The sequence below is a fragment of the Cygnus atratus genome, chromosome 2, assembly GCF_013377495.2.
Source record: "Cygnus atratus isolate AKBS03 ecotype Queensland, Australia chromosome 2, CAtr_DNAZoo_HiC_assembly, whole genome shotgun sequence".
In the NCBI taxonomy this organism is placed as follows: domain Eukaryota; kingdom Metazoa; phylum Chordata; class Aves; order Anseriformes; family Anatidae; genus Cygnus; species Cygnus atratus.
Genome location: NC_066363.1, coordinates 117,533,240 through 117,560,441, shown reverse-complemented (window position 1 = coordinate 117,560,441; position 27,202 = coordinate 117,533,240). Strand labels below are relative to the sequence as shown.

The 27,202-nt window shown below is 35.0% G+C and overlaps 1 protein-coding gene and 1 long non-coding RNA gene across 7 annotated transcripts in view; one reads left to right on the top strand and one right to left on the bottom strand.

The window, feature by feature from the left end:
• The window catches only part of SNTG1 (syntrophin gamma 1), a 368,908-nt gene that overhangs the window by 239,980 nt on the left and 101,726 nt on the right, over window positions 1–27,202 (bottom strand). The gene's annotated exons all lie outside the window — the stretch shown is intronic.
• LOC118251240 (uncharacterized) lies at window positions 19,173–25,072 on the top strand. Its single transcript, XR_004779726.2, has 4 exons — window positions 19,173–19,361; window positions 21,346–21,465; window positions 23,776–23,864; window positions 24,563–25,072. It is a non-coding gene; the product is annotated as an uncharacterized LOC118251240 (long non-coding RNA).

Below are 27,202 nucleotides of genomic sequence, written 5' to 3'. Positions count from 1 at the left end.
ATGATTTTGCTCATGGGAAAAGACTGCTCTGTATCCCTGATATTGCTTCAGTTCAGAATTCTTAGAGCAGCTGCCTTTTTGGATGGTTTACAGTTGCATTAGAGCTCAAAACTGTATGATTAAAAGCTCAACATCTGAGTTTTCACACAAAGCTGAAAATCAGAATGATGTAGGCTTAGCTTAATAACCTTAAAAAAGATAATCCAAAAAAAACTTTGTGTACTGTTCTGTGATACACATTTTTATATACAGATATTTTATGTAAATGCATAGATATGTGAAAAGAGTAACACGTACCAGAATTGTTCAAGTTTAGTTGGTGATTTTTAAAAGGTTGCTTCTTAAAAAATCTCATGTATATTTATTTTTCTTACCATGAACTAGCTCTTTCTGTTTGCAAGATGCATTTTTTTCCTCATTCTTTCACTCTGAAAAAGAGTACTGTACTCCTTAATTTTTGACAGAAGATTAAAACATTTCATTTTATTTATTTATTTATTTAACATGAGAGAGAATATTTATTTGTATTAAGATGCCTCTAGGTATAAAGTATTTTTAAGACTTTGGTTCGACCCTGTATTTAACAACAGCGAGGTAAAAATATCTGAGAATAACTTATTTTCTTTGATTTTATTTTTTAATTTTATTAATTTAAAGTGGAACGAGCATGAAAATCAATCTTAATTACATGACAAAGAAAAGTGAGATATAGAAATAAGTGGAAATATTACTTCCATTCATCTATTTTGCTTATATTCATAAAACACATAAAAGGTACTTTTATACATACATGAGAATATGTTCTAGAATAGATACAATTATATTTTATAAATATGCATATATCTAAAAATGAAGAAATATTCATTTTAGAGTTTGACCCAAAGACACAGCTTTTTTCCTAACTATGCATGTTAATATATCAAAATTAAATAAACTTTTGAACTCATCAGGCAACTAGTTCTTATTATGTCTTCATTTCACAGATAGTACATACCTGTTTTCTCTACTCCCTAATTTCTTAATTCATTAAGTTAATTCAAGAATGAACATTACGCCTAGTTACAATGATGTTAATCAGGGCTTGTCGTTGTCCTCTTTATCTTTTCCTGGCCTTGCCAAAAAAAATTGTGATCTGAAAATGAAATTTCCACTTTCAAGGTAAAACTCACATATTTTGTATTTTTGTTTTTCTTCTGAGGCATCAAAATATTTGCTGGTTTTTAATTACAGATTACACAATAAAAAGTTGTAGCGTGTCCTCAAGGCTAAAGTGCCAGTTTGGATTGAGTCATCTATCTTGCATTTAATTTTCACTTCTGACACAAGCCACAGCTTTTGTCAGGAAGGATTTTTGTTTGGATATTAGCTTTTTATATATTACAAGAGAAAGCTGTCTGACGCATTCCTTTAACCCAATAGCACAGTCAGAAGCATTCACAACCCTTGTGAGATGACTCGAGAAATCAGCTATTTAGAATGCATGAAGATCACACCAAAGGTTTCAAAGGCCTTTCTGAGCTCCTTTCTCTCTAAGTAATCTTCCCTTCCACGGAGCTCTGTCGTTGGATAGATAGGGAACCATTAGAAAACTAGAAACAGAAATTGCCACAGTAGATCACTACAATGTTCCCAACAGTGACTGCTGTAAGACATTTCAGAATAACTGAAAACAAAATAAACGCGCACCCTACAGTAGGTGGTACAAGAAAGTTTACTCTTGCTCGATATTCACATTACGTATGTCTCTGACGTCACAAAACGCAAGTACTTTGCAATTTGCAATGTGTTCTCAAACTAAGGGAGTACTGAAAAACACTACTGAAGAAGAGCAGTGAAGAACACAGCAGTTCTCTGCTACTGGTCAGAGAAACTTCAGCCTTAAACATGGTTAAAGGCTAATGGTGAATCCACAGGATTATGGGATTCCCAACAGGAGGCCTGAAGCCTGTGTACTTTTCATCCTCTGTAATGTACACGATTATAGAAAGTAGCCCAATAAACTGGTCATCCTTTTGTCAACCACAGGATGTGACTCCGATAGAGCACGGGATAAGACCTCTTAGGCTTAGCTGCTCTACAGTGCAGACAGTGCTGCACTTCAGATTGCACAGAGGAATAATGTGGACTCCAGCTTTCAACCTGACTTTTTTTTCTATACACAGGTTTTCCAACACCCCTACTGAATTGGTCAATGTAGAATGGGATTTAGCATGGACTGATGCTTGAATTTAAAATACAAAATATAAAGATACTATAAAATATTAAAACACAGACAAAGTATAACTATGTAGGCACTCTGACTTGTCTTTTGTCATACAGGAAACTTGCAGAAGAATAAATGCCAAATTTTGATCCTAACCACTGGGTCTACTTCACTCTGAATAAGGAAGACCTCAACTGCTTTCTTTTCTGCTCTTTTTTAAGTAATCAGAGTAACTTTTTGTTACTAAGTTTTTGGTCTCTTCACAGAATAGAACTTTATAATGCAAAGTCAACAATTTCACCCAAACCTCCAAAGACAGAGAGCTGCTGAGCAGCCATCTCACTGCAGCTTACTTCAGTCCTGTATACTTTCAAGAAATATGTTTAGATCTTAATCCAAAACCAATGAGTCGATGGAAACCCCCCTTAAAATTGTTTGGAATGGTTCTTTGTACAGAAATCAGTTTATCCGATTTTTGTTTGAAGACTGTCCATCAGGTAATCTTGTATGGTACCTTTTACTCTATTTCTTATAAATATTTTGTAAGTGCTTAGTAGTAATTTAGTTCCTTCTGGTTAATGTAACTTAAATGGAGACAGAAAATTCCTCCTACAGTACAGGCTAAACATGAGGAAACTGAATGTAAATTATTTTACAGTACACGACTGAGAAGTGAAGATTAACATGATAATAGATATAATAATGCATTTTAAGTGGCATTCAATAAGATCACATTAATCGTGTTGATATCCTAATTCCAAAAAGAAACATTGACTAGTGTACTAAAAAACAAAAAGCAAAACTGGAACATCATTTAATACTACCAGAAAAGCACTCTTAAAGATGCATATAATCTTCAACATGTCTGCCAGACCAGTTCAGATAGTTAGAGTATGCTAATGGGAGACAATATGAAGAATATAAATGTTCTTTTTTTTTTTTTTTTCACAGTCATCTAACATTTTTGCATAGATCTTGATCAATAATATGTTAGGTATTGTATATGAGATTATACGGCACAAAGGGCCCAGTTTGACTTTGATAGAAATATTTTTTTTAAAAGTTAAGAATACTTATGTTTCCATAGCCTTTTTAAAAGTGAATCCATATAGACATGTATATGAATCTCTGCACAATTATTTTTTACTTTATGCATTAATGCATGTGTGTGATCTCAAACGTGGGCACAGTATAAAATATTCATTCTCTCTCTGGGAGTGATCCATTTTTTATGCTTTTTAAATGAAGGATAGAATGCCAACTTGGAGCATTTATGCTAAGTTAATATTGATGGCTAACACATGTTCCATAGTTAAGCAGCTTAATAAAATTAAGGAAGAAGAATGCTATTAAGGTTTCAAAACTATTCCTCAAAAACGCAGAAGCGCTAGAGCTGTGAATGCTTGTGTTATCACAATGCAGCCTTTTGCAAATGTTTTTTGATATAGCTTCTAATTATGCAGTTACATACTTAGTTTTGCAAGAATAATTTTTAAGGAATAGAAGACAGTCTTAACATAGGAAACATTAGTTTTATTTAGCCCCACTGATGTTGCTAGCCTTGCTTACAAGTAAATAGAGATTAAAATTCAGCAGAATACATACTAAAGCAATGAGAATTTACCAGAGAAATTTAATGCATGCTTTTTTTGCCACTCATTTGCAAGGTCTCAAGAAGATTGAATGGAAAAGTAGAAACAAAATTAAAGTTATAATGAATGAAATACATATCAAAATAATACCCAAACACCTTCAACCACTGATTGTGTCCTTGTTTCAAAAAACTTCCCCCCACAAAGAAATCAAAACCAAACAAAACCTTAAATATATTAACAAAATTCTAGAATACGTTCTAATTCTCACACATATAAATTACATGGTTCAACAATTAAGAAATGGCTATATGAGCCAAAATAAAAAGAAGTGGAATTGCAGGAATTCTCTATCAGTAAACCAGAACTTTTCAGCTATGCTATATTATAAGACAAGAAAAGATGTATTGGCAAGAACTCATGCTGAACAATAAATTCATACACTTCTAGTGGCAGACTATCTGATGATATATAATTAATTTTTGATTAATGACTTTAATTTAGACACTACAATTATTTGTTACAATTACTGTAGCTAGCAGAAACAGTCATGCAAGGTGCTTTTAATGTAAATTGCAAACATTCTCCTTAAATCAGTCTTTGATCTATTCCTATTTTTATTTTTCTTATGTATGAATTTTAATTCATGCTTCAAATTAATTTCTGCCTTTATTCTTGCAATTTGCTTTGTCATGGTATTCTCAAATCTTGGTTGTTTAATCTCCAAAAATTTAAGAATATGAAACTCATAGAAGACAATTAAATTGTGTCTCAGACACAATCACAACTTCTCTGTATTGTGAAAGATTTACAGACTACTGTACAAATTGTATCAGTAACTGCATAGCTGAGTGCTATATATACAGTTTAAATGTTGTCCTAAGTAGCAACAGATAATTAAAATATTTGCAGTAAAAACCTCCTTTATATTCATTTTATGTACCTGAAACCATTGGATTTATAGCAAGCATTTTTACAGACTGCCTTCTATATTTTGTCCATGGTTCTTTTACAAATATATATATATATACACACATATATAGTGCATTAGCAGCTATGCATTGATATTTCAGTGCTCTTAAAATGGCTGTTCTAACCATACATTCTCTAACAGAGATTTATTTTGCCCTGCCTCACAGATGACACTTAATCATCCACTCTTACTTTGCTACCGCTGTCTTTTCTCCACCGTATTTCATTCGCAAAATTTTATTAAGCTTTTGAGAAACAGGTTTCCGCTTTTTCTTTGGAGTCACTAATTCTCTTAAGCACATTCTGTTTCCAGTAAAGCAATTAAAATCGTTTTGCATATATATATATTTTCTGCCTGGCTGCTGGAAAATGTGGGCCATTTTACTGGGGTTTCTGGACAGATAGTTCACATAGTCACACACTAGCATGCACAGTCCTAGCAGCTGTATAATTTCAGCACTATGGGCTGGGGAACAACAATAAAGTCTGGTGGAAGAGTGGTTGGAAAGCTGCCCAATGGAAAAGGACCTGGGGGTACTGGTTGATAGCTGGCTGAGTATGAGCCAGCAGTGTGCTCAGGTGGCCAAGAAGGCCAACAGAGCATGTATCAGGAATAGCATGGCCAGCAGGTCTAGGGAGGTGATTGTCCCCCCGTACTCGGCTCTGGTGAGGCTGCACCTCGAGGACTGTGTTCAGTTTTCAGCCCCTCACTACAAGAAGGACATCGAGGCCCCGGTGCGTGTCCAGAGAAGGACTATGAAGCTGGTGAAGGGCCTGGAGAACAAGTCTTATGAGGAGAGGCTGAGGGAACTGAGGTTATTTAGTCTAGAGAAAAGGAGGCTCAGGAGAGACCTTATTGCTCTCTACAACTACCTGAAAGAAAGTTGTAGCAAGGTGGTGGTCGGACTCTTCTCCCAAGCAACAAGCAACAGGACAAGAGGAAATGACCTCAAGTTATACCAGGGGAAGTTTAAGTTGGGATATTAGGAAACGTTTCTTCACTGAAAGGGTTGTGAGACATCAGAACAGGCTGCCCAGGGAAGTAGTTGAGTCTCCATCCCTGGAGGTCTTCAAAAGACGCGTAGATGTGGTGCTTAGGGACATGGTTTAGTGTTAGACTTGGCAGTGCCTGGTTACCAGTTGGACTTGATGATCTTAAAGGTCTTTTCCAACCCAAGTGATTCTATGCTTCTATGATTCTATGAATTCAGAGTCTCAAAGATATCTGTATATTACATACGTATGGAGAACAAAATTTTCAAAATGAATCAAATTAGAACATACTCAATGTCCAGCATACATGAACACGTTTCTGTCCAGAAACCGTGGTTAGTAATATTGTAAACCAAAACTGGTAAAAAATAAGTATTGTCGGTATCACTCCCAATCTTTCTTTGCTTTTTCTGTATCAAATTAACTTTTGCAGAAAGCGGTAACTACTGTGTTTTTGTAATGACTTTCAAATTTTTAAAGAAACTATAATAGGGAAAAAAGGTTTTTTAGTTTTTTTTAGTTTTTTTAGTTGTTTTATTTCAATTTTCAAGTCAGAGTTTGTCTAACTGAAAAATAAAAAAGACTGCGTCCAACCTCTATCACTGCAAAATGTCATTGGCTTAGCCATCCATTTTGCCTGCACCTCTCATTTTCTCACGGTTCTCATCTTCTGCAGCCATTGATAGTTCTCATTTTTCCCCTTCACTGGTTTCTAACAATTCAGTAAGCATACATTCTGCAGCTTGTTAATCCTGGAAATCATTTTCCTACAACTCACTGTCTTTTTAGTGTTACGGCTCCTGCCCCGCAATCTGAATTACTTCCAAGGCTGATGCTTTACAAAAATTTTTAGTTTCGTGTAATCATTTAAGTTGTGCAGCTGTTGGGTAGTTGCAGTCATTGTCCTCCAAGCAATTTCAAGCACTAAATTCTTTTGCTCAGTCCAGTCAACTCAGAATTTAGCATAAGCCCAAAAGCTGTGCATTTTGATGAAGTAGTTAGATGAAAACTTAGCACATAAGAAGAGAGTTCTGCTGAAGACATAAGGAGCAGGTCAAAAGCAATGAACTTTGTTGGGAATGCAGACAAAGATGGCAACATTAAGAAGATAAAGTGGAACAAAGCATGGGACACCAATGGAAGAACCGAGATGTCAGTAGAAAGATTTTCTGCTTAAACAGCTCAGAATGGATTCTACGAACTTCGCTTCAGAAAACATTAACCCTGCTGGCTTCAATTATTTTATTGATTCAAAGGAAACTATTACTTTGTAATATGATGTTTAGTTTGCAATTTTCTCTATCATTGGGCACTACCTGCCACAGAGTATGTGGAAAGAATCAATTGCTAGCCATGGGCAGTAGTCTTTTCTAACATCAGAAATTATTGTTTAGCTTAGGATAGTTGATGTTTACTTGGATTGGCATCATCAACTGATAAAAACAGCCTTTCTACATTTTTTTCCCATCTTCGTACCCCTCAAGAGGTTGCTTTTTATTTTCCTCCTTCTCTACATCCCACAGACCTACACAGTAAGCCTCAGCTTCTTCAATATATACAACTATTTCACTCAGCCACCAAGTCCTTTCTAACCCCTTAGAGCGTGGTGTTTTTTTGTTTGTTTGTGTTTTTTTTTTTGTTGTTTTTGTTTTAAAGGGGGGGGGAAAGGGGGAAGCCACAAAAACAAAACTAAAGCAAATCAAACAACAAATATATATATATATAAATAAACCACTGCATGTGCACAACACTAAAAATCTATGCCTGGCAGGCTATCACTGACTGGACTAGTCCTTTTCTCTTTCTAAGCTCTATTAAGATAGCAGCGGTGAAGGTATCATATATATGATTTCAATGTATTGTTTTGATGTATTTTGCTAGTCTTTCATGAGATGGGCATCATGGAAATCAGCATAACTATCAAGGAGTAATGCTTTCCACACTGAGTAATAAAGTACAGGAATTACCTTTTTTAGTTGATCAAACACACATCTTACAAACCAACATGGCAAAGGCAGGCTCGTGTTAGCAAACAAAAGGTCCAACAGCACTGAGGATTTTAGTTGCTTATATCCCCCTCTTGGGATCCAGAAGCTCAATTAAATGATGAAATGATAATTATGACTAAACTTGTAACAAAACTTATGAATTTGTCACAAAATTTATAGCTCTAATTTTCTTCGTACAGACAAATCCCTGGAAGATTTGTGTAATGTAAATTACATGCACGATATTTATTCCTCTGTCTTCATTACTATGTCTGAACAGCTTTTTTTATATATAATCATTTCTCATACACTTTTTTCTTGCCTTGACTGGGGAGATAGACACAGATTGGAAGCCCTCAGTTCAGGTGTTGTGGTTTAGCCCGGCTGGCAGCCAAACACCACACAGCCGTTCGCTCACCCTCCCCCCTCCCTCTCCGGGATGGGGGAGAGAAACGGGAAAGTGAAGCCTGTGAGTTGAGATAAGGACAGTTTATTAAGACAGGGAAAATAATAACAATAATAATAATAATAATAATAGTAATAATGTGTACAAAGTGATGCACAATGCAATTGCTCACCACCCGTTGACCGATGCCCAGCCTATCCCCGAGCAGCCGGCCCCCCCACCCCGGCTAGCCACCCCTATATATTGTTCAGCATGACGTCAGATGGTATGGAATACCCCTTTGGCCAGTTTGGGTCAGCTGTCCTGGGTCTGTCCCCTCCCAGCTCCTGCTGCACCCCCAGCCTGCTCGCTAGCAGGACAGAGCGAGAAGCTGAAAAGTCCTTGGCTTGGTGTAAGCATTGCTCTACAACAATTAAAACATCAGCATGTTATCAGCGCTCTTCTCATCCTAATCCAAAACATAGCACCCTGCCAGCTACTAGGAGGAAAATTAACTCTGTCCTACCTGAAACCAGGACATCAGGACACCCACTACTGTAGGTTGGAAACACAGAGGGCTTTATGTTTTCACTTTCTTCAAAGACGATTTTTTCAAGATAACAACTACTAACAATATTGTTCCTCCTTATGTTTAACTAACATAAAGCTTCCTGAAGCATTTAGCTGTGATATAGTATCACAGAATCACAGAATCATTTAGGTTTGAAAAGACCTTTAAGATCATCAAATCAACCCGTCTACCTGACCTACTCCCATCATTAAGCCATGTCTCTCAGTACCATATATAAAACCTTCCAGCAGTATAAAAGGAATATTTCATCCTTCCTCTTTATCAACAACAGTATGTTTATTTGATTTTTTATCTTTATCCTTTTATCCTTAAAAAATATATTTTATCATCTGAATGCTCACATTTCAGCCTTTTGCAGTATATGGCTCCTCTTCTTCACAATGTGGATCTAAAAGCTGAAGTAGTCTTAGTGCTCTACAGTATTGGAGAAGAAACTGGGAATTCTGGATTTGCTCAACGGTCATCTTCTGAGCTTTTACTTTTTTTTTTTTTTTAATAAAACTATGGTTTATAATATTTCTCCTTAAAAACGTTTCTCTCTCATAATCTTATATAATCATCAGTAAAACAACACTACTACTGAATACACAATAAAGATCAGTAGAAAAGTAGAAGACTAGTTCTACAGACCATGTAGGTGAAAAGCTCTAAGGTTAGAGTGGAAGTCCAACCTGAATGGCATGTTTCTTTGCCTCAGCTAGAAACAACAGTGATTTACTTGTAGAAACAAACTGCATAAGTAATTGTGCACTAGTAATAAGTATTGAATGTAATAAAACTCTACTATGTTTTAGTATTTAACAAGTAGAATGTTGCACTGCAGGTGTAATAGTTATTTAAAATGTTTTACAATATTTTAGTGGTTATAAGTTTCTAACAGTTATTTTAAAAGACATGCTTTTGGACTTAAACTCTTCATTTTCTGCATCAAATGGACTTTAAAAGACATTTATGGTATTGTATGTTTTCTGATATGACTATTTTGTAGTACTTTTATGATTTTTCCACATCTGATTTTATGATTGTTATTTCTTCATAATGAATATTCCTCTATATAAAACTGAACTATAAACATTAGCAAGTGCCTTAACATAGTACTAAATATTACACAGTGTTATGCCATCTATATAAAAAAGCTTGAACAAAAAAAAATAGTGTCAGTATTTCTGGATAGAACCTCAGCCAATAAGCTTCCATTAATAGTCAAACCTCTTTTAGACACTGAGGAAGCAGCACCACAGATATGACTGCGATTCAAAATTTAGAAGCTTGTCTACAGTTATAATTAACTGCAAAAGCTGGATAATGTCCAGAGCTGCAGTCCTTACCTTAAAAAGGCTAAGGACTTATAGGCTTCTGCCTATAACAGAAGGATCTATATTGAATTCAAGTTAATTTAGAATATCATTTTCATGCAGAGCATTCTGCACTTATTTTAACACACGAGATACTGCAGATAGTATATACAGAGTTAGTTTTCCTAAGAAAAGACAGTTTTCACATGCTTCCTTTCTTGCAAATGTTGCTTATGCTATCACTTACTGTACCAGGTGTCTTCTTCATTTGTTTTCTTGGTTCTCTCTTCTCTTTTTCTGTTTGAAAGTATCAGCTATAAACAGTCTTATTCTTTCTAAGAGTGAAACTGAGGAAAGAAAAATATTTCTTCCAGGTTAAAATTTAATTTCTTAGAAACTGAGGTCTTACGTCATAATATCCGGAAACATGGAATTAAACCAGAATATGGCTTTTATGTCAGAAATACTTCTTCAGGCTTTTCCATACAAAACTGACCTCATTAGGCAGTGTACGGGCCTTCAACTTATTTTAGCAGACATATGTTCTAAACATTCTCATAAGACTATGACTTCTAAAATCTCTGAAGCTTTATGGTGCATGGTAAATCCAGTACAGTTTTTTTCATGTTGCTCATCTTTTTATGTACCAGGGAACCGCATCCTGTGGCTACAGAAGTTGGTAGATTTGTCTCTAGAATTATTTCTTTGGGCTTCTTATCTATTGCCAGGCTATATATACCTTTTTTGAAAGCTCGTCGTTCGTATATTTCTTCTTACTGCTGCCCAAAGTGCTTGGATGAAAAAGAGGATGTGATCTGGGCAGGAAGAGATAGGGAAAGATGGAACAAAGTAACAGTGAAGAACAGACAAAAGAAGTCTGTAACCAACTGAGGATGTGTCTCAACAGGCTAAACATCAACCAGTGCTGAGTCCTTATGGTCCTGTACTACCTAGCAAAATATTGTAAAATAAACAGGAAAAGTATGCCTCTGTTCTTGACTAGAAGCAAGTCTCTATTGAGAAAAAAGGCTTTCACCTGTTCCACTAACACTACTGCCTTTACTCGCTAAGGGCTGTCCTGTGAAATATTTGAAGCATCTAACCGAAAATACTTAAACCAAACTGGGAATAGGAATGCATGATTCAATTTCTAATTTTTCAGCTTCCAGAGAGGAAAAAAAAAAAAGATATTTAAAAAAGATACACTACACATTAGGAAAACAAACAAACAAACAAACAAAAGCATTAAGTGCACATCAAAACAAACACACAAGAAGCACATGAATTGCAGATGCAGTCAAGTACTCCAGAGTCAGTGAGCAGTAACACCAAGTCATCCACAAAGCATTACTTCAAGTTCCTGGCATACATATATTAACAAGTATTTGATTGTGTGTTTTCATATACCATTTTTCTCCCCACAGAACATGTGCCCCACTCGCTGCCCTGGCCAGACGGTGCCCTCATGACGAGTGTCTTGGCCACAGCTGAGCACGGCAAGGCAGCCCGGGGCAGTGCTGTAGGTTACATCCCCTGCACTCTACTCAGAAATGCTGAGTTCTTCTCTTGACACAACCACACAATCCCTGCATGACAAACAAGAAACGTAAATCACAGGTGTCACCTGCAGCTTCAACATCTTCCTCATGTTATCATATGATTCAAACCCTGGGATCCCGTAAGTGCTTTGTTTACTTAACCAGTACCAGAGACCCATTTTGAACAAATAATACGTTATAGCATGCAAAATAGTCTAAAGTAGTAAGTTGACAACTTTGATAATTTTGGCCTTAATATTTTCCTATGCGACATTTATATCTATGTAAAGGGTGAAATGCATAACAGGCATGTTCTAAAAAGAAATGTTGTAATATAATAAAGCATCCTGTAACTATCACAGGGTGCAAGAGAATAGCTATGAGAACAGCTAATGACAATATTTCACCACAAGGGATCTTGCTGTTTCAAAATAATTACAGCACAGTGACACTACAAGAACAGGTAATGATGTTCTTTCTGTAATATAGCTTTTGTCAGTGCTCTCCACCTTATACACCAAGTGAGGCACTTTGGTTTTTAATAGGTTATTGTGCAGTTACAAAATTTACCTGATGTAATACGGATTATAAATTGCGTTAAGGTTGCACAGAGAATCTTATTGCTGGAATTTCTTAATTTTTCATGCCCTGACTTTCTTACTTTAATAGTTTAAACGTTTCTGTGTCACCTTATGTCACACCTTTGTAATTATTCATTAGTAGCAGGGCATACATTACAGAATTTAGCAATATCTGTAATTCAGAGAGAGAAATCAGCTGTTCAGAAGAATCCTACTAAACTACAGAACTTGTTGGAAGAAAAGGCATTACAGAATTGCAGAGTGTTTGGGGTCATACTTCACTATCCAAAAAGTCAGGAGAGAATAGCTTCAGTATGCAAGCTAATTGAATAAATATTTGCATCTACAAGTAAATATGCATTTGTAGAGAAAATCGTGGATGTATCAAAGACACAAGAATTTCTTGTTCTTGTGGATTTTCTGCTCCTTTGGAGACCATTTCTGTACATAAAATGCATTGAATAAGCACCAGTGTTATTTAATCACTTACTTCATAGAGCTCTTTTGTTGTGCATATGCAAGATTATTGACTTGCTTTACTGCCCATTAGTGTACCCCTGATACTTTTTTTTGTGATTAAAACAGTTCTAAGGACAGTATGTCAGCCAACTAAGCGACTCATGCAGAGCCCAGACTTTTTGCTGTGCATCAATATGCATAATTTTCTGTAACTTCAGGAGTACTTGATTACGATTCTCAACATATTCAATCAGAAGGGGTTCTGAAGAGATTTTCATTTCAATTATGCATGCCTCATTATCATACTTTTAGTGAAGCGAAAAGTACATTACAAGGTGAGAGCCAAAAATGATGAGATGGAAAGCACAAAGCATAAGTATCTTAGAAGGATTTCTAAATTTGTCTGAAATAATATTAATTCATAATAATATTAATCATCCTTTCTCTAATGCTGCGTATTTAAATGATACATTAAAGTAATCTCTTCAGAGCATCTTTCACAAGATAAGGTATAGCATAAACCTTCAATAAAGGTGGCATGCAGGTATCACTGCAGATATGAACAAATTAGAAACTGTTCCATGATGTAGTGGGATTTAAGGAGAGATGTTTTGCTAAGGTTGAAAACAAGTGCTCAAGAAACAGGAAAGCCTGTAGCTGAGAAGAAATGGGTCACTGTTATGAAAGGTAGAATAGATGGAGACAAAACCTTAGGCTAACGTAGCTAAAAAAAGAGAGAAGCAACACATAATTAGGAGGTATTTGGAGCATGACACTGAGGTCAGTAGATCAGAAAGGGATAGAGAAGAAATATGTCTCTGAAGGTAAAAGTAAGAATACAAGTATTTAAAGAGAGGGATGATGTGATTAGAGGAACGTGACTTTCAATAGCAGTATTTTTGTTATACTGGAGAGCTGAAACTCTCTGACTCTCTGAATGGATATATGAGTAGAGAAGAAAGAGAGGAGGGATAGATATGAAGGCAGTACCTGAAAAAGCAGGGAAAAAAAAAAAAAAGGTGCAACTCAAGAAGGGAGAGACTGGATGAGGAATGAGAATTATGTACTGTGAAAAAGACATCTGAGACAGCAGAAACAGCATAAGAGAACAACAGAGGCATCTACTTTTAACTGTAAGACTGATTTTTACAGAGCAAAATACAGGGAGTCCACATTGCAGAACAATGTTAGGCACCTTTTATTTACACTGAAAGAATTCAAAGGCAAAGAGGGAGGATGAATTTAGTATGTGAACTATATGAAAAAGGAAAAAAAAAGAAAAAAAAACAGGAAAGATTTTTTTAATATTATTTAGCTGAAGACCATGGATAATTTATGAAGAAAAGAAAGAAAATAAGAAAGGAATTGTGAAAGAGCAATGGTGTAGATGAAGGGATTAATGAATGGGTTAACAGAAAGTATATATAATTAAAAGCTAGGGCAGGTAATAAAAAGAGGGCGAGGAGGCAAGAATCTGTTTGGGTATTATATTTATACCACTGCAAAAATTTAAATGATTATTCACATGACAAAACCAGATTTATACTGCTAACAAACTGATCCATCATCAGAAAATGGGTGTGCTGTTGAACAAGAGCCAAACATTAATTTAATAGGAGAGTGAAGATACGACAGTAGAATCTGCGTTAACAAAGCAGCAATAGAAAGCGCTGCACAGACCTTTGAAGAAAATAATTAAGAACTATAATGCTGAATCATATATGTTTGAGAAAAGTGAACTGTATAAACTCAGCACAAGTGGCATATATTCATATTATGGTAGAGATATACAGACTGTCTTCATGTAGACTTAAATACTGCTCTGTAGCTTTTTGAACTCTTCTGAACAAATTATTGACCTTATGGATCTAAACATAGCATGTACTTTCAAATTTGGTAATATTAATTAATCTTTCTAAGCTGAAGGACTATTAGTGATTTCAAACAATCTGATTCATATGTCAGTTTGATAGAAGTCAGGATGAATCAGAATAGGCACTTACCATCCTCACTGAAATTTATATAGTATTATGATATCACAACTGTAGAATAAACGAGCCACCTATTTTATTAGGAAAGGACATAAAGACTACAGGAAAAGTGAGAAATGTTTGATGAGCTTGTTTGCAGGACAGAACACAGTATTCTTCCCACTGTCACAGCAAGAGAAATGATGCAAAGCCTTGTGTACTTCATTATTTGCTACATTTTTCTATCAAGACAAAAACTTCAACTTATTTTACCTGGTGTACTCATAAAAGCAGTACTGGAAGGTCACTAGTAAAATAAAATGCAATACAAAACCATACAATACAGTAACCGAAACCTTTAAAATGATGAGTGGGAGCAGGCTTTTAGAAATCATTGTTGGTACACACAGCACAAAAACAAACAAACAAATAAAACCACATTATCTGTGCCTATTGAAAAGGGATTATATAAGTTCTCAAATCTACAATTTTATTCAACAACTGTAGAAAATATAAGTAATGAATTTCCAATAAACAGTGAAATCTATACTTATTTAAGAGGGAATTGCAATCATTTTCCAGTGGCAAGCAAGTTTTTGACACAGAATTGTCAGAATACATGTTTGCATTGGCAGGGAACCTAACAGAGTTAACAGCTGCTAAATATTTTTACAGGAAGACATTCTGTATTCCAAATACTCTCATGTGTACACTAACACATACTAAAACAAACAAACAAACAAAACCTTGAAATAACATCTACAAAATGAGATTTAGAAGTTAGATTTAGACCTAGAAAATGTTCTGCCTTTACAATGCTTTAGCAAATTTATGTTTCTCACTGAAATGTATTCTCCCCAAATCTTTCTTGAATACTAAAAAATCTCTAACAGGGTTTTTCACAAAGCAGGGTTCTAAAAGTAAGTAAATAAATGGTTTAAGGAAGTTACACTGTGGCTCCAACTTTTGACTTTTAATAAATGAAAGTATTTAAACCTTAAGAGAATTCCTGATATGGTGACATTTGAGGTCTGAAGCATTATTACATATATATTTTAATAAATCACTTGAGTTTTATATATTTTTTATCCTTTTACTAGAAACGCAGAATCCATCCTGCTAAGCTTCTGGGCTAATAAGTTCCACTGAATGTCTCATGTTATTAATCTTTACACCAAATCCAATTTTACTTATCATAAATACCCTGCTTCCTGCTTTGGACCTTTGAGATAACTAACCGTTTGCTCTTTGTGTGCAAAAAGCAAACTAGTAGAGAGAAGGACTGGTGTACATCTCGTATCTGTCACACACCAAAAAGGATTTCCAAATTTCATTTTCAAAGCCTTTTTTTCTCCCATGCCATTTATGTGTGTATCTATCAGCTTGGACTGGCTCCTCTCGGAATTCTGAGAGAATACATGATTATTTCATGAGCAGGATAAACAAGCAGAGTGGCAACGGCATACAGAACAAATCAAGGCAGAACACAAAGCAATGCATCACATGCACTGCTCACATCCTACTGTCCAGACATCCATTCGTGATATAAACTCCATGTTCTTCATCATACAAAAAAAGGAAAATTTTTATCATTTCAAAGACCTCTGGGAAACCTAATGCTATCTCATAACCTTTTCATCTAGAGTAATCTTTGATGCAATAAGCATTGGCATTAAAAAAATAATTAACAAACTCTTTGACCTGTAAAATTTTGTCAAAGACAGAAGCTTCAGATAAAACTCTGGAAAACCTGATCATGTTAAATGGAGATCCAAAAGCTCTCTAGATTACTCCCAGGTTCTTGGGATACAAAGATGCTGGGAATAACAGAAGAAAAACCTATACTTAAAAAAAAAAAAAAAAAAAAAGTAAAATTATATTCCTCTTCTGGTCCAGTGGCTTAGAACTTGGCTTGTAAGGCTTTTACAGATACATAAGTACCTTCCATATTTCTCATGTATTTATCATTTATGTTACAAGGAGGAGATAGATAGATACCTGTTTCTCATTTTCATTCCCTAATCAAATTCTAGTGTTGAATTCCTTATTCTGTTACTTATTCACAAGATCCTGTGAGTTCCTTCACACTCAAATGTGAAAGCAAGAAAATCCCAGGAAAGCCAAGGGTGACTTCATTTTTCATAGGACTTTAGAGATGCCATGGTGGCCAAGGCCATTATGTAGACAAGAAACAATAACTAACACATAGCATTGTGAAATCATAGAAGGTGTCTGTCCGTATAACAGAGGAAATACAGAAATATAGAAAAGAAAAAATACATTTAGGAATACTAGCAACACATAAACTAAGATCATGTTCAGGGGTTAACCTAAAGTTACCTTCATTAACAAAATTACTATTAGAAGAACTATTACACAAATATACTACAACAGATTGATAGGTGTCCCACTAAAAAAATAAAAAATAAACTAATGAAACACATTATAAAATTAATTGCTACTTTCTTACTTTTAAAGCAACACTTGTGTTGTCTGTCACAAAATATAATGAAACATGGCTGACAAATCTGAAAATCACCTTAATAAAACTTTTGAGGACAACTACCATTGTTAGCAAGCAATTAATTACAGATAGTTCAAGATATATCAAATGTATATTTTATATCAAATATACTTGTATATTTTGTATATTTTGTATAATTTTTTGTATTTTGTATAAAATATACTTGCAAATTAATGTTGAGAAAATATGTTACTGCTTTCTTGTTTCTGAAACAGTTAAACATATCACAAAATTGGTTTCTGCGTACATGCAAGCCTCTCTTCATATCCACTGCATCTATCAAAAATAAACAAAACAATTACATGTTTAAATGTCAACACTGAGAGAAAGTGAGATAAAGTGCAATGTGGGGGGTGGGGTGTGTGTGTGGGGAAACATTTAGACTTTTAGAGAATATTAACTGAATGACCCAGTATCTACAATAAATCCAATCAAAGTTTTCAGCCAAAACTTTGGCTCAAAGGAACAATACAGAGAGATGGCAGCCAAAAGCCTATTTATTGAGTTGATGGCAGTCAAAAAAAGGGCCAAACACCTTCCCACCAGCATTACTGTATGCAACAAGCAGAAGCATTAAATAATGAAGGTCACAGTACAGAACAGTACACTCAAAAACTTAGCATTTCTTTATGCTATTGCACCTACTATTCCGTAGGTATTACCTTAAAGCAGGAACACAAGTTCCGTTCCTAATCTTAACTATAAATGTCAGGTTCCATGAGGAAATGGCATAAAGCTTTTTCTTGTCTGGATGTATTACTTGAAATGTCAATACAGAGACAAGTATTGCAAGTTCTCACCAGTTTACCGACTCACTCTGGAATAGGAGCTGATAGTTGTTCTATGTGTAATGTACAGTGTCAATACTGATACATGAGTAGTGTCTTACAAGATGCTCTTCTGACTTTACCAGACCTCTTCCCAGGCCCTTGCCTATTCTTTTCATGATCAGATCCCGAAGCTAATTCGGCCTCTTAGTTTTTTTCTGCAGGGATTACCAACTGATCTAAGCAACCTGGCCTCTCCCAGGTCCTGCAGTACATAGATGCTGATGACAAATGCACGGCAACACAGACTTCAGCACAGGTACCGCTGCACCAGCATGCACCTGGAACACAGAGCACGCTACACTAAGCAAAATGGGTTTCTCTTACAAAGAAATTGTAAGACATAATTGTTGTGGACAATGTACTGAAAGGTCCAGTACCATTTGTGGAGCTTCTCCACTCACTTTACCAGAAACAGCTTTTCAGCACTCTGAGCATCCTGAACTTGAATCACTACAAATAAAACCTGCCTATTCTAATAGTGTTTAGATATAGTGTTAATATTGTCAAATAATGACCTTTCTTAAAACTACTTTGAAAAAAATGCATACACAAAAGCAAAAAAAACAAACAAAAAACTAATACTTTCTTAAATCTTAGCGTTCTTCAGGTTCTTGCACATGCCAATTCCCAGCTTATCAGTTTGGCTTCAAGCAGGCAGTAAACAGTAAAACCAAGTAACATGCAATGCATAATCTGAGTAAAGAATAACATTTTCCTAGCTTGCAATGAATATTAAACACATCATACAGTATTTTTGAACCCTACAGTTCCTTGGTCTTAATAGCATCTGGGATAGGGAGAAAAAAAGTGACTCGCAAGAGTTTCACTTAAGATTTCTGAAAATAAACATACCCAGAGGTGGATGGGGAAAATGGTGTCTTCTATCTGGTAATGGTAGTCATCTCACTGCATTTGACTTCATGACAGAACAAGTTCCTCATACATAAACGAAAGTTTTCACTTAGTAGTATCACTTTGTATTTCCCAGTTTGATTTCTAATATTCTTTTGCAAATTTTATCTGGGCTTCCTCAAACAGACATGACCTTCCATATACTTCTATTAGTCTTTTAATGTTAGGTCTGAACACTGAATCTGATTTGATCAGAAGGAATTTTACTTCATCTAAATGTTTGACGACAAGAGACGTTCAGCCATACTTGCGTTCTGACTCAAAAATCTCCTCAGCCCTGACTCAAACTCAAAATATTTAAGCACCCATTTTGGTCAGTAACAGTGGTCCCAAAACAGTTGCTGTCAGCAAGCACTAATTTTAGAAGGACATTTTAAACTGTTTCTTTCATTTTTCAACAGTGCCAGTAATGCCTTTCTGTGTTAAACTGCATAATTACAAAGTCTAGACATTGAAATGCCTGAATTCTGCTTTTTTTTTTTTTTTTTAAAGTCAAGAAATTTAATTATTTAAAAGCTAAGGTCAAAGTAAGTATTTATTATTGCTCCTACTCTTATTCTTCAATTTATACTACTCTAGCTATTAATGGAGTTGCTCTGAAATGTTTGATTTTTACTTTTTTCTTTCATTTCTAGAATTATTAAGCTTTATTAAGTCCTAGCAATCCCCTAATTTACTCCCAGGAAACCTTGTACTGTTAGACTTTAGCTTCTTCCCTAAAGTTGTTGCTGTTCCTTTAATTCCACTTACTACTTGTGCTTAAATTGAAATGGTATTTCTTCTCTTATTTCTACTTCTATTTGTATTTGACTATTCATTTACATTACCTCTATGTAAATCCTGTGCCACCAACTCATGAAGATCTAATACTTTGATCTAAGATTTTATTTATTTATTTATTTATTGTAAAATAATGGTTCTGTGATTCTGCATGATTCAGAAAAATAACAGTTTCCAAGCATCCTGTACCCAAGCCCATGAGAGTACAAGGCAACTTTACCTGCACTTGTCCATTCATCTTGTTTAGTGGGAGTCTACTACCAACTCAAGAGAAACAAGACTTTATCTTCTGCCTTTCAGAAGAGATTGCTAGTTAATCATTTCAGAATTTTAAATCCTGCTACTAATCTATATCTATTTGAAACAGAAATTAGAAGCTAGCTAGCTATAGGATATGTGGGATATCAGAGTAATACCTAGGGAATAATTCTACAATTAGAAGAAGACACCATAGCAACAGGCATAACTTCTAAGGTTTAAGCAGAAAAAGGAAACGAAGCACAAACTGACTTTCTGCTTGGATCCATGTAGCAGTCAAAATTAATTTAAACCAGATACAAGACCTCTACAACCCAATTTAATTTTATGAAGTAATTTTTCAAACAACTTTATGCCAGTTACCATGTAGAAGATGAGATTTGGGTACTGCATCCTTTATTGTAGCAACTATGTGGTAATTTATCTGTCATCTCTCTTGCTAACTGAAGTGTGTCTATTAATCTATTTGTGCTTGAACCAATTCCAATTTTCTGATTTTCTGGGCAGTGTTTACAGTGACTCCATGTTTCATAAAAAGAACCTCCCACAACACACATTTTCTTCTGTCTTCCCATATGTTGCATTTTCCTCCAGGATAAATCTGGTCTAGTGCTTCTGTCACAGACTGGTCACACAATTAATGAATTTTTCTCTATGTACAGAGACTAAGAACACCTGATTTACTCCAGAGACAAGGAATTCCCTCATTCAGTAAAATGTTTATTCACGAAAAGAGGAAAAAAATATTTTGAATTATCTTAAAGGTTTATTTTAAACTACTTTTTATGATTTTCTGAGGTCGGCATTGGTATCTTCATAGCAATTACAGCAAGCAATACTAAAACCAAGTTAATACACATCTATAGTAAATATAGATTAACAATGATCACAACTCTGTGCACCCCTAACTGTTTGAGTGTAGTACATTATTTTCTGTGGGATTTCAGATTTCCTTACATAGTGGGATGCCCATAACTAACTCACTATCCTAAGTGTGTAGTATGGATATTCAAGCAGGTTTTACTCTAGTTGTTGCTTTTTTTTTTTTTCCTTTTAGCTTTTTGAATGGAAGATTTGATTAAAAATACATTTTTTTTTTTTGGGGGGGGGGAGGGGATGCAGCCTATTCCTCTAATCCTATTGATAACCATGAACTCTGTACCAGCAGTCTTTGTAATCAGCTTGGGTCCCATAAAACAGACTTGCTTCACATTACTTAGGTTGTCACTAACGGATGACACTGACATCTCTTATGATAAAGCAATTGATGATTAATGTTATCTGTACCTAGAAACCCAGTCACATATGCATTAGTTACGGGAAAGGAACAGCACATGTTTTGAAGATGGACTCAGTAGAAAGTCACTAAAACTGGGTTTACTATGAATTCTGATTGTAAGGGATGCACAAGTAAAAGCTTGTGGGTCCACAGCCTTACAGAATAACAAGAACATTATCTTCTGTTCTTTTTAGAAAGACAGGAACTTCTGAAGAACAGCCAGGCCCATCCAAACCTTCACTGCCCTCTCTCTCTCCATCAACTGCAGGAGAGACTAGAAGAGCTGTCTGCACTATGGACATACCAACTCTAATGTATGGCATTAGAGAGGATTAATCTAGCCCTTGGTGTTTTGCTGTTCTCTTTCACTCACTCTGCACTAGAATTCTTGTTTCAATTGTATCACATTTAATGAGTTTAAAGTAGTGGATAGATTTGCTCAAGAAAAGGTGCTGTGATTTCCTGTATAGAACTTAAAGGCAAAAGAAATTGGGGACTGAATGCTTTCATCTCTGAATAGGTATATACTAGTAAGAAAGATTGGGAAAACCTCTCCTTATAACAGCAGTACATTGAAATGTCTTTAAATGTCACATTGTCAGCAAGTATGTCAGAAGAGTCTACGCCCTCTCTTTACTCTCTTTATGCATGAGTACTAGCACAGTCACCTCAGTGCACAGGACTATTTCTCTTTGTGGCAGGGACTCAAAATAATTATCTTGACCACGGCTGTAAAATATAGATAAGCAGACCATTAAAGCTGAAAGGAAAAACATGTAGTTTGGGATGAATTAATAACTCAGATGAAAACACAACCATATGCGTTACTTGATAGGTAGTACAATATTGATGGTTCTCAGAAGGCATAAATACAAACAAAATATAATCAGCAGTGGTTTTGTTATTGGATTTACAGCAAGAAGAGTAGATTTCCATCATAATCCTGTATCAGAGGTAGGAGGACACTAGATGACTTCCTGCAGATTAACAAGACTACTGCAAGATAAATCAACTGCACTCTGTATTTTCAGAATATTAGAATAACTATAGTCAGTGGCAATGTTAAAAGACTTGCTTAGCTAAGCTAAGACTTAAGGGAGCAATTTTTCTTCTCAAAGAAGTTAATTAAACTCTGCTAAATTATGAGCTGAAGTTTTTAGATTCTTTTCAAGGAATATGCAATATTTACATCATTAAATGATTCCCCTGTATTATACACACCTATCATCCACATCAAGTAATTAAATTAACTAGTGAATAATTTCTAAACAGGAAAAAAAAAAAGAGTCTTTACTCATTCAAAAATAGGTAAATATTTCAAATGACGTATCAAATTCTGTCTGTCACTCATACATGAGTATATAAGAATGTATCATAGAGAATGATTCTCCAGTGACAATCTGAAAAAAAAGAAAAATGCAGACTTTCTAAAAAGACCGAAGTTTATTTCTCAGACAATGAAAAATCCTTTTATGCTTTTCTACTGCTCGCCTTCTCTACTCTAGAATATCATATTTAAACAAAACACTAACAAAATCAAGGGATGGAGAAATGTTCATACTTCTAAGGATTTTCTTTCATGACAATCTTTCTAGAATGTAGAGAGGTGAGAATATGCCTCTTCTGCACTTTCAGAACAATTTCATACTGCTAGTAGTAGTCTGTCATTCCCATGAACTCCCAATCTTTCCCTTCAGTCAGAAGAATGCACTCAATTGCCACCTCAGCTGTCTCATTTTACCAGCAGGTTCCCTTCTGAAGATTTCAGTCACTTCTGTGACAGTGATGTCCCTTGAGCCTAACAAACAAGTCATGCCTCTTCCTTGGAAGAAGGAGATGCATTTTTACAATTCAGTGATCAAATCACACAAATGAACAATTAGTCTTTAATCATAAGACAGAGGCAGGATACTAAGAAAACTGATACAGGACCTTTATGGTGAAATTTACTGAGCATGATTCAATCACCTAAAAGGTAGACATCTAGCCTTACCTTCCCATTTAGTTGACAGAAAAGCAACAACATCTCTAAGGGTGACTCATTCTACCTAGTTTAGCTATCTGATTTGTAAGGAAATGAATCCTCTTTGCAAACACCTTTTGCGTGTGGCGGAGATCAATGCCATTTAAGGCTCCTAGAAGGTAAGCAATGTTTTAATATTGCACAGCATACAACAGAACTAAATGCAAATTCTTCATTAAGAAATAGGTGTTAATTATTTAACAGCTATATAGCAAATTGTTCTTTCAGTCTGTGTGTGTTTGTGTATATATACTGTTCTTTAGATCTACGTATTTATATATACCTCTACACATTTTTAAATCTAAGATCATATTTCATATTCATACATTCTGTAAATACTTACACGAAAACTTATTTACATGAGTGAAATATATTTGGAGCAGAAGAATCAAAATCCAACTTTTTGCTTCAGTTTGGTTTGGGGACTATTATTCTTACTCTTATTCTTATCCGAATTAGTAAAATACATTGAAAATAAGATCCTAGCTCCTAACCTAGTGGCATAATAGTCATGCCAGTCACTTCTCATAACCTTCAATTACTTGGAGATCCTGCTTTTACTGAATTTTATTTTATTTTTTTCATTTTTTTTTCGTGACAGTGGAGTCCTGAAAGGGTCTCCACAATGCCTCAGGAATATTTCATACTCAGCAGTGGCAGTTCCATCATGACATTTCCCGTCCCGACAAGGTAAATTCTGGCTTTTTCATTTTCAAGTGATCCTAAGGGTGCTACAAATATGACACGTTCAGTACCCTAATGAAAGCTATACCCTGTATTTGAACTAAACAGTCACCAGTAAAGAGTACATCCTTTAATACAACTTTATCAGCCACATATGCATTCATGCCCCTGGGGGAAAGTGTTGCCGTAACATGAACCCGAAAGACATAAAAGTTAAAAGTACTACAATAAAGTAAAAGGAGAAATGTCTGTGTACAAAAATTGTGAATGATTTCCTGTTGTCTATAATCCGCAACACCGGTGCACAGTCTGAGCCTGGGGCTCATCAGAAATATGAGAGCACGCAAGTCTTCTCTGTTCAGTTCTCACCAAGCAAATGAATAGCAACACAATTTCATGCTTTTCAATAATTCAATCCAAATGCTCAGAGTATTCATTTTTTCTCCAGTTTGTTTTCTATATTCCATGCTGTTTGCTTCACAGAGAAGAATGAAAAGCAAACAGAGAACAGGAAAAATAAAGTATCAAGGCAAATAAGCAAAGCATAAAATCAAAGCAGAAAAACAAAATCAATTTAAGAATATGAAACAATAGCTTATGCCAATAAGAAGCATTTTGGAGAACATTCTTGAACAGATCTCTTGCATTTATGATTTAGATTCTCTCAACCTTCTAATATGACTTTTTTTTTTTTTTTTTTCTAGCTGAAGAAAAGTAAAGAATTTTGTCCACTGCATTTTACTGTGTTCTGGCTGAATTTATACAATTTTTAATCTTTTACAGCATTTGTCCCACAGTATGAGTTATGATTGATCAAAGACAAAAATTTTTTTCAGATTATTAATCTAATTTACTTAAAAGCTGCATAGAAGTTCTAACTCCATTTCTTAATCTTAACTGCATTTAAAGAGAAATTAAAGGCATAACTAAAATGTGCCATCTAGATTATGACAGTATCTAACATATAAAATGTACTTCCTAAACCTATAAAAAATGCTTCTTATCACAAAATATATAGATATGAATATCTGTATATTTTAACATATAAATATCAATACCTGTGATATGAATAAAGAAATGAAAAAAACAGAAAACAGTTTTGAACAGTAAAAAAGCAGAAGCCAGTTGCACAGACTCGATTTGATGTTTAGTCACAAGTTGCTTTCCCTTATATATTTATTTGGGGTTTGAATTAAACACATTATTTCCACCTTCATCTGTCATAAAGCAATGTTTGTCCTAGTTTTTGTTTGTATCATTCTCTGTTTCCTCCACATAATTAGTGTTTCATGCTTCACTGAGTGGTCTTTTACAAGACACATATTTAAAGTAGTGATTTTGAAGACCAGGTACCCAACAGGAGTTCTGAGAGACATACTTTATATTTTTCTTCTAGCAAATATCCATGAGCACTTCAAAGGAGAAAATGACATGGAAAACCTTAGCATACAAATTCTTATAAACTGGCATTTTGCAAGGACAGGGAGGAAGAAAGTTTAACGACTGACATCACTGGTGAAGGATATACGGTTAACTAGGACAAGAAAGAAATACAGCAAAGGAACAAAAATACCTCATGGAGGTACTTGTAGGGGACACATATTTCCTGTAAGCCCTAATTAAAACACTCTTGAAAACAACTGAACACCCTATAGAGTGGGGAAAGCATAATTAAATAAGGTATTTGTGTATATTGATTTTATTCTAATTGTAAAACGCAATTCTGAACTCTTGCTAGATTGAATTCTGTAGATCCAGAATTCAAGACAAAAGTTTCCAGATGTATTTCAGAGACTCCTGTCACCTTAATTTTTATACCTGGCAAGAATAGATTTGGTAAGTTACAAAAGTTTTTCAAACTTTATTTAATAAAGTCAGAATAGCCCATCTTATCTATTAAGAAATGCATGTATCAAGAAATACGTGGTGTATTTTTTATAAAATTTCTACAGCTAGTACAATCAAACTCATACACATGCTTCTATTTCAGAAAACAGATTTTTTTGTTTACACAACAACTTTCATTTGTAATAACTTCCATTTCACATTATTTCCATTTTCAGGTATTTACTCTATCTTTGTTTTACTGAAATGACAAAGCTGAGTTACTAATGTAATAATACCAATGGAGTCAATAGGCTCTTCAAATCCTTTCAACTTAGGCAGTTCAACTGTGTATAGTATTTGACAAGCAACCTTCACATTTTTGAGATCAGTTTTTGACCATTCTCATTATCTAGACTGGAAAAAAAAAAAAAAAAAAGTTTTTCCTTATGTCCTAAGGCTTAGGCTCCACATTCCTATAGGATATCATTTCACTATAAAACCAAGATAATTTTGTCCCAAATCATCAAAAGTTCGTGATAGACAAGGCATCAAAAACCCACCTCACAAGGTGGTCCACATTCCAAGAACCTTCCATACTGTAGAATAACATTGCTGTTGTTTCCTTTTATCCTCTGAAAGACACATGACTTCAAGCTAAATGAATCTCATTCTGAGATTAAGATGAGCCAACGTGGCATGTGTATTCTCACTCAACTTCAAAAAATGTAACTGTCCAATAGAAATTGTAAAATCAAGAGACAACTCTCCAGCAGATGAGTTAAACTTATGCTTCATAGGATGTCCAGAGGGATTACAATTTCAAAATAGCAGAAAGATTAGCAGAAGAAACTCTGACTACAGTACAAACAGCATCTTGCATGTACTGATTCTGATCACAGCTGATCAGTGAAAAAGAGAACTGTCAAGTACATGATTACAGTAAAAGTGCTCAAGTCAGTCCTTCCCACAATCCCACACAAAACAAAGTACAGAAGCTGAGCAAGGAACACTGAAGGCTAATAAGCAGAAACAAGAACACCGACAGGTTCTGTGCCCACCTCTGAATCAAGACTTCATACCCTATTTGTGATTTGTGGTGCTTTCTCCTGAAGAGCTTCTGATGACTTTGGAGAGCCCCCAATGGCACACCTACCCCAGGACTGTATAGTTCTCTTACCCTCCCATGTGGCCGTGTCTGTTGTACTAGGACTTTGGCAAAAAGAAATAAAAAAATATTTTAAAAAAAAAGCTGCATGGGTTTGGGGCAGATGGAAGGACACAAAATGTTAAGGTGACATAAAAGAAAAGCTAGATAGTCTTTACATAATCAAGTGAATAAGACCTTGGAGTAAGTTGCACATATTAAGCAAAGAATTCAGCTCAGTGGGATCAGGTGAGAACAGTTACAAAAGCAGCCATAGTGTGCTACTTCCAAGTCATGACTATCCTACATGAAACACTAAGAGTCTTAAGCTTCATTCTTCTTTTCCTCTGTTCTACAGAAATACAATTTCTAT